Source organism: Jatropha curcas, chromosome 7, assembly GCF_041381405.1.
Source record: "Jatropha curcas cultivar XTBG-Jc1 chromosome 7, XTBG_Jcur_1.0, whole genome shotgun sequence".
In the NCBI taxonomy this organism is placed as follows: Eukaryota; Viridiplantae; Streptophyta; class Magnoliopsida; order Malpighiales; family Euphorbiaceae; genus Jatropha; species Jatropha curcas.
Window position 1 is genome coordinate 14438087 of NC_143157.1, and position 7997 is coordinate 14446083.

Below are 7997 nucleotides of genomic sequence, written 5' to 3' on the forward strand. Positions count from 1 at the left end.
TAATATAATAAACTTTTTAATCAATTAATAAAATTATTAAAAAATATAATTGATTAATAATTTAATATTCTAATTTATCAATTATTAAAAAATAAATTATTTAACAAATTCAAATTATTACCATCAATTATCAAAAAAGGATATCAAAAAAGGAGGGCTGCGCTTTGTGCGGTTGCTTTATTATTTTGTTATTATAAATTATATAAGATGGTAATTTTTTATTGTACATGTAAAAGTAAATATTTATAAAAAAATAAATCCAACCACTTGAAAGAAATAAAAAAAAAGCAAATAAAAATTATTAAAGATGTATATATAAACTAAAATAAGGTAAATACATACAATACATTATAGAATGAATTCAATAATAAATGGAAAATTTAATAAGAATTACTTAAGTTGTTTTTATAGAATTACAAATTTGAAAGACATATAGAAAAATTTCATCTATAAATAAAGATATATAAATGTAAAAGTAGATAATTATTATACATAAATGGACACAAAAAATTAAACAATTTTTTGGCTCAAAGGTCAATTTTATCTTGAGATTTTGATGATTATGCAAAACAAATAAATTTAATATTTCTTGTATGTGCTAGAGTTATTTATGCAGATTTTTAATATGAAAATTGCTAAAAAAAGGTAAGTTCCTACAATCCGAGATTCTTTGAAGACCATGAAAATTATTGAAGATTTATCTAGTGGTTAGTATCTTAGGATATATTGTAGGATAGAGAGAATATTCTTTTATAAGCACAAAGATATTTTTATCTCTCTTAAAAATCATTTTCAAAAAATTACCTTAAAAAGAAAAGTCAAATCTTTGCTTTTTTAATTCCACTTACCTAAATGAAAAAGATTTTGGCTTAGTTATTTTTGGCAATAAATAATCGAGTATTAGCAAAAGATTCACATATCTTTTTATTTTTGAAAAGTCAAAGGTATTCTTTAAAGCAAAGGATCAATGTCTTTTAAATTGAGAATTTTATTCCTCTTATAAAAATGTTGCTTCTTCTTTTGAGAATGTGGTTTTTGCAAGCGTAAGCGTCCATTGATTAAAAGTTTCAGATCTTTCAAAGCTCTCTCTTCAACCCCCATTTATTTCTTTTCATCTATTTGCTTCAATAGATATTTTTCAAGAGAAGAAAATTTGATAACAACATTGTTTGAAGAACAGTTTTGAACTTTATTTCTGTTTTCAAAATTTGTTTTATGTTCTTCCTGTGCTTATAATTGTGTTTTCTCTCTGTCTATATAGATTCTTATAATCTGTTGTAGGCTACAGGCTTTTAATTGAAAAACTTTTGTGTAATAGCTTAGGTGAAAAGCTATGGTGTAAAAGGTTATCAAGCGACCTTCTCCTTGTGTGAGATTCTAATATCTTGATATGAGTTTCTGTTCTCTGCAAAAACAGAAAGGGTTGAGGTTGACTAGAACCTTTAGAAATCTAGTGGGACAAAGGTTAGATCTAGTTGTTGATCTATTTTCTTGTAAAGTTGGTTTGTCTCTTACCCTTGAAAAGAGATAACATAGTAGAGGATCTCAAGATGAGTCTTGGGGAGTGGATGTAGGCGAGTTAGTGTCGAACCACTATAAATCTCTGTGCTTATCTTCTTTTATTTTCTGAAGTTCTGCTTGATCATATTCTATTTACACAACTGTTAATCTTTTCAGTTCTAAACGTGAATAAGTTTTATCTCTGTGGAATATTAGAACTCTGGATTTCTGTATTGTGAATATACCAAGTTCTAATCTGCCCTTCGACATTCAGTATAAATCACAATATGAGTGATAATTAGTTTTCTAATTTTGCTTAAGCTTTATGGAGTAGTTCTAAATGCAATAACTATTTCTTCAAAGGGTCTTTCTAAATTTGCTTAAGCTTTGTAAAGCAGTTCTAAACGCAATAACTATTCTTCACAGAGTCTTTTTAAACTTGCAATAAGATTTGTGAGGAAGTTCTAAACTTGATAACTAACTCTCACAAAAACTTTCTAATTTCGCTACAACAAAATTTTGATTTGTGTTTTGAAAGTCAAATTTTTAGAAAACCAAATCCACCCCCCTCTTAGGTTGTGCCATACATAAACGAGACCCACACAATCCAATCTAAAAATAAAAATAATAACTACAAATATAAATGTAGTTATTTGTTATAAATAAATAATAATTTCTAAACTTAAAAAAAAAGTATTTTAAATGATCTAATAAAAAAAATAAAAATTCAAAACTGAAATATAGATATAGATTTTTATTGTAAATGTATATTAACTTTTAAAATATAATTATTAGATATATGATAACAAAATTTAAATAATAAGTGTTAGCTTAAGGTCAATTTTATCTTAAAATTTTGATGATTATGCAAAACGAATAAATTTAATATTTTTGTTGTGCTAAAGTTACCATATGCAGAAATTATTATTGAGAAGATTTGAAGATCCTATAATCTAAGACTTTTATTTGACAATCATGAAGATCAATGAAGATATTTTGTTTGGTTAGTATTTTAAGGAGTCTTAGGAAATTAATGTAGGATAGAGAGAAAATTTCTTTATAAGCACAAAATATCTTTTATCTTTCTTAAAATTATTTTCGAAATATTCTCAATAAATGCTTGGAAAGGAAAAGCCCAAATCATTGCTTTTTTTCATCTATGCATACCTAAGTGGAAAAGATTTTGGAAAAAATATTTTCGGTAACTATTGAATTAGTTTCCACAAAAGTTATTCGTACAATGAATTTTGATTTTAAAATATCAGAGATAGTTATTGCTTATTTAAAGACAAATCTTATCGTTTTTACTGGATTTTCATTCCTCTTATAAAAACATTTTTCTCTCTTTCAAAATAGTTGGCAATAGTAAGAGTCCATCGTTAAAAGTTTTAGATCTCTCAAAGCTCTCTCTCCAACCCCCTTTATTTCTTTTCTTCTCTATTCTTCAAGAAATATTTTTAAGATAAAAGAAATTTAATAACAACTTTTTCTAAATAACAGTTCTGAACTTTATCTTTGTTTTCTGTTCTTCTTGTGCTTATAATTGCGTTTCTCTCTATCTTTATAGATTATTGAAATCTAGTGTAGACTGGAGGTTTTTTAAACAAAAAACATTATGTAATAAAAGCTATGGTGAAAAGGTTATCAAGCGACCTTCTCCTTATGTGAAATTCTAATGTCTTGATCTGAGTTTTCTGTTCTCTGCAAAACAGAAAGGGTAGAGGTTGACCAGAACCTTTAGAAATCTAGTAGGACAAAGGCTAGATCTAGGTGTTGATCTATATCCTTGTAAAGTTGGTTTGTTTCTTACCCTTGAAAAGAGATAACATAGTGGAAGATCTTAAGACGAGTCTTGAGAAATGGATATAGGCAAGTTGGTGCTGAACCATTATAAATGTCTGTGATTATCTTCTTTTACTTTCTGAAGTGTTGCTTGATTATTTTCAATTTACACTTATGTTAATCGTTTCTAAAATGCAAAGTGATTCATAAATTTCTGTTTCTAAACGTGAATAAGCTTTATCTTCGTGGAACCTTAGAACTCTGGATTTCTATATTGTGTTTTTACCAAGTTCTAATCTGTCCTTTTATATTTAGTAGAAATCACTATCTGAGTTTTAATCAGTTTTCTAATCTTGTACAAGATTTGTGAAGTAGTTTCTAAATATAATAACTATTCTTCACAGAGTCTTTCTAATCTTGCAAAAGTCTTGTGAGGAAGTTCTAAGCTTGATAACTGACTCTCACAAACGCTTTCTATTTCTGCTGTAACAGAATTCTGATCTTGTGTTTTAAAAATTAATTTTTTTTTAAAACCCAATTCACCTCCTCTTGGGTTATGCCATAAATAACGGGACTCACAATAAGAATATTATTTTAATATAGGTGAAAATGTTCAAAGAGATTTCTCTTGTCAAAATAATAATAATAATAAATAAATAAATAAAGATTATACTTGCATTTTTCTACCCAGTTTTAGTGAAACTCTTTCAAAACTCAAATACTCAAATCATGAAATATCCTAACTCAATAATTGTAGAATAAAAAAAATATATAATTATAACTATTATTATATGAATTAAAAATTATAAATAAATAAAATTTACATATATATGAATATGAGGCAATGAATAAAAAATTTAAATTTTCTATGATCTGCTAAAAATATAATAAATTTTAAAAAAAAATACATAAATGGATTAACAGTTACTTTTTCTTTCCTCCACATCTCCATCAACATGATATTTCTCATACCTGCATTTATACACATAAGACACATATGATTGTGACTGATAATAAAGAAATAAAGATTAAGGAGAAGAGAAGTCACAGGATGCATAGAAAAAAAAAAGGAAACCAAAAATTGTACAGAAAAAATAAAAATTTGAAAAGGAAAAAAAAAAAAAAGAAAGAAGAGATTAAAGAATTCATATTACCGCAGTCGAAGAAAAGACAATGGTATATCTAGATTGAAGCTATAAAAAAAAACATTATAGAGAAAATCATTATATATATATATATATATATATATATATATATATATATATATATATATATATATATATATATATATATATATATATATATATTCAAAACTGAAATACTCAAATCATGAAATATATTGACTCAATATTGTAGAATAAAAACATATATATTATTATAATAATAATTATATGAATTAAAAAATTATAAATAACTAAAGTTTACATATATATGAATATGAGGCAATGAATAAAAATTTATAGTTTTCTACAATTTGCTAAAAATATAATAAATTTAAAAAAGATACATAAATGGATTAATAGTTGGTTTTTCTTTCCTCATCTTCATCAACATGATATTTCTCATATATGCACTTACAGACATACGAGACATACAACTGGTGACAGATAACAAAGAAAATATTACTAAAGAAAAAAAGATTTAAAGAGAAGGTAAGTCACAGGATGCACGGAAAAAAAAAAAAAAAGAGACCATAAAAATTGCACAAAAGAATAAAAATCTGAAAAGGAATAAAAACGAAAAAGAGATCAAAGAATTAATATTACCTCAGTTGAACAAAAGGCAATGGTAAATCTGGATTGAAGTTACAAAACAAAAAATCACACATATATACAAATAAAGAAACAAACAAAGAATTCAATCAAAACTCAGAGAATTGAAAAATAACAAGAAATTAAGAAAAAAACCATTATGGAGAAAATCATTGGAAATGATTAATATGGAGGTATATATATATATATATATATATAAGAAAAAAAATTTAAAATTTTTAAAAGTTTTAATTTTAAAATTCAAATGTTTTAAAGTATTAATTATTTAAAATTTTAGATATATGTATATGTTAGATTAGATATAGGAAAATAAATATTTAAAAATTAATTTTTAGTTTTCTATCAAAATGACTTTTTGTTTTCCCTGCACGAAGATAGAAGGGGTTTTACCTTTTAGCTTAAGAGTATCATCGACTTTGTACAACAGCCAAAAGGGCTAAATTCAGACGGAAGGACCAATGATTGAGACAGAACCAAATGTCCAGGAATATATACCTAATATACTAAAATACGAGGATGAGATACTTAATTTTATAAAACCCCAGGGACTTTTTAATTTCCCTAAAATGAAAAAACCAAACCAAGTAAACGACTCAAACAAAGCAATAAAATACCATAATGTTCTTCTTTCAACCAACAATAAATTGAAGAAGTTAAAGTAAAAAAATTGAGTTAAGCTTTCAATAATAGAAAGAAATTTACAAATTTAAAAAAAAAAAGAAAAATAAAATAGTGAACAAAAAGAGAATCTTGAACTTTCTTTTTATATATGACGATATATAAATATTTGAATTTTCAATCAGCAAAAAAAATTATAATAATAAAAAAGCTGAAACCACTAATTTCATATCAACCCAATTCTTTAAATTTTAAATCAAAAAAAAAAAAAAAAAAACTACATAGGTAGTCTTTTTCATGATAAATTCGATATAGTCATACAAACAATAAATTGAATTTAAAGATCTCAAATATTAGTGGCTTGAAAATATTCGACTCATCATCTTATCTTATTGTTTTTAAACTGTATAAGACTATTCTCGAACGTTAATAGGTTATTTATCATGAGAAGAAAAATAAAATTTGTACCTAATAATGTACTCAAAAATTAAAAATCATTATCAGACAAACCAAAAATAACATGTATTTTTGAAATACATGGTTTTTTTAACATTTTTCAAATTATTAAAATTTTAAACATACTATATTTGATTTGAAGTTTAGACTACATAAAAATAAAAGTTTTATATTTCTAAATTATGAAAATTTAAAGTTTTAGACATTGTATTATTTTTCTATCACATATTTGATTTCTACTAAAAAAAATAGCATATTTGATTTGAATTTAAAAACTAATAAATATATATATATATATATATATATATATATATATATATATATATATATATCTTATGAAAATCTAAAAAATATAATTGAAATATTTAAATTTTTATATTGCCATAATTAAATGAATTTAAAATCATAAAAATGAAAAGACAATTAATTATTGAAAAGTAAATGATGGGAAAGAAAAAGTGGATAAAAAAAAAGATGCTCAAAAAAATTCACAAAAAAGATAAATCACAATACTTAAATATTAGGGGTTTTACTTTCTTAAGAAAGTGCCACATCAGCATATAGAAAAATAAACTATTTTTCCTTTTTATATATATAATATATAATATATAATATAATGATATAGATACTAATTGAAAGTGACCAATTTATTTGGAATTGGTATTATATCAACACGTTAAATAGCCTCCAATCTATTAATAACAAAAACAACAAAGACAAAGGTAAAGCAAAACCGACAATGAGTCAATGACAAAGACAAAGACGCAACGGGTTCTCAGCTTTTCATAATTTTTATGAGGAGGATGCAGATGTCAAGATTTCATTTACTGGTAATGATTGAACAAACATTATGAATTTCAGTAGCTTAATTCTTAGATAAGAGTAGCTGGTTTTGAAACAAAACTAAGCTCAAACCTGATAGAGTTTATACTATTAACTATGATTTCCTAATAGTATAACTTTTTGAGTAATTATTTATTATTGAAACTGAGATTTACATTTAATAAATCATTTATAGCATATTTTTAATTGTTTTTCTTTTATCTTATACTAGTAGAGGATTTGATGCATAAAGTTTATTTTGTACATAGAAGATTAAATCATTTTTTTATATGAGATATAAAGTCTTATTCACAACCTAAGGTGGAGTTGACAAACCATCAGTATGATTTTAGCACAGGATTACATGTAATTTATCTTGATTATGAGAATGGTTAAATTTCAACTTCTTGTGCTGGTGCATATTGTATATATTAAATGTGGACCAAATAGAAAATAAGTATTTTGATACTGAATAAATAAAATAAATTCTTTAGTTCATTAATAATTATATTTATCACTCTTAATCATGATTTAGTTGTTATAAGCAATGTATTTTGTCTATTATATTGATTCATTAAAATAACGAGTTTCATTTTGGAGCAATAACTCAGTGAGTTGGACAATAATAATATATATTTGTGAAATATCAATTCATTGATAGAATTCGTGTCTCGGTATAGGGATTGATGATGTCCTTTGAGAAATTTATAAGTTTTCATTGGGTAAAACCCTGCAAATAGATTTTGAATCCGTCACATGAAATAAATTAAGCGGAATTCTTAAAAAGTTAAATTATCAATTAAATAAAATAGTTGGTAATATAATTTAATTAACAGATACTATAATCTTAACACGGGGATTTGTATATTTTAATGTTAGGATTAATCTAGAGTTTAATTATGAATTTTAGTGGAATAATTTATAATTTATAATTTATTATAATAATGTTTTACAGATTGTACAGAAACATTATTATAATAAGACATCCTTATTAATTCTATTCCTATAGGTATCTATTATGTCTGTGTTATTTAGAGCCGATTGAGA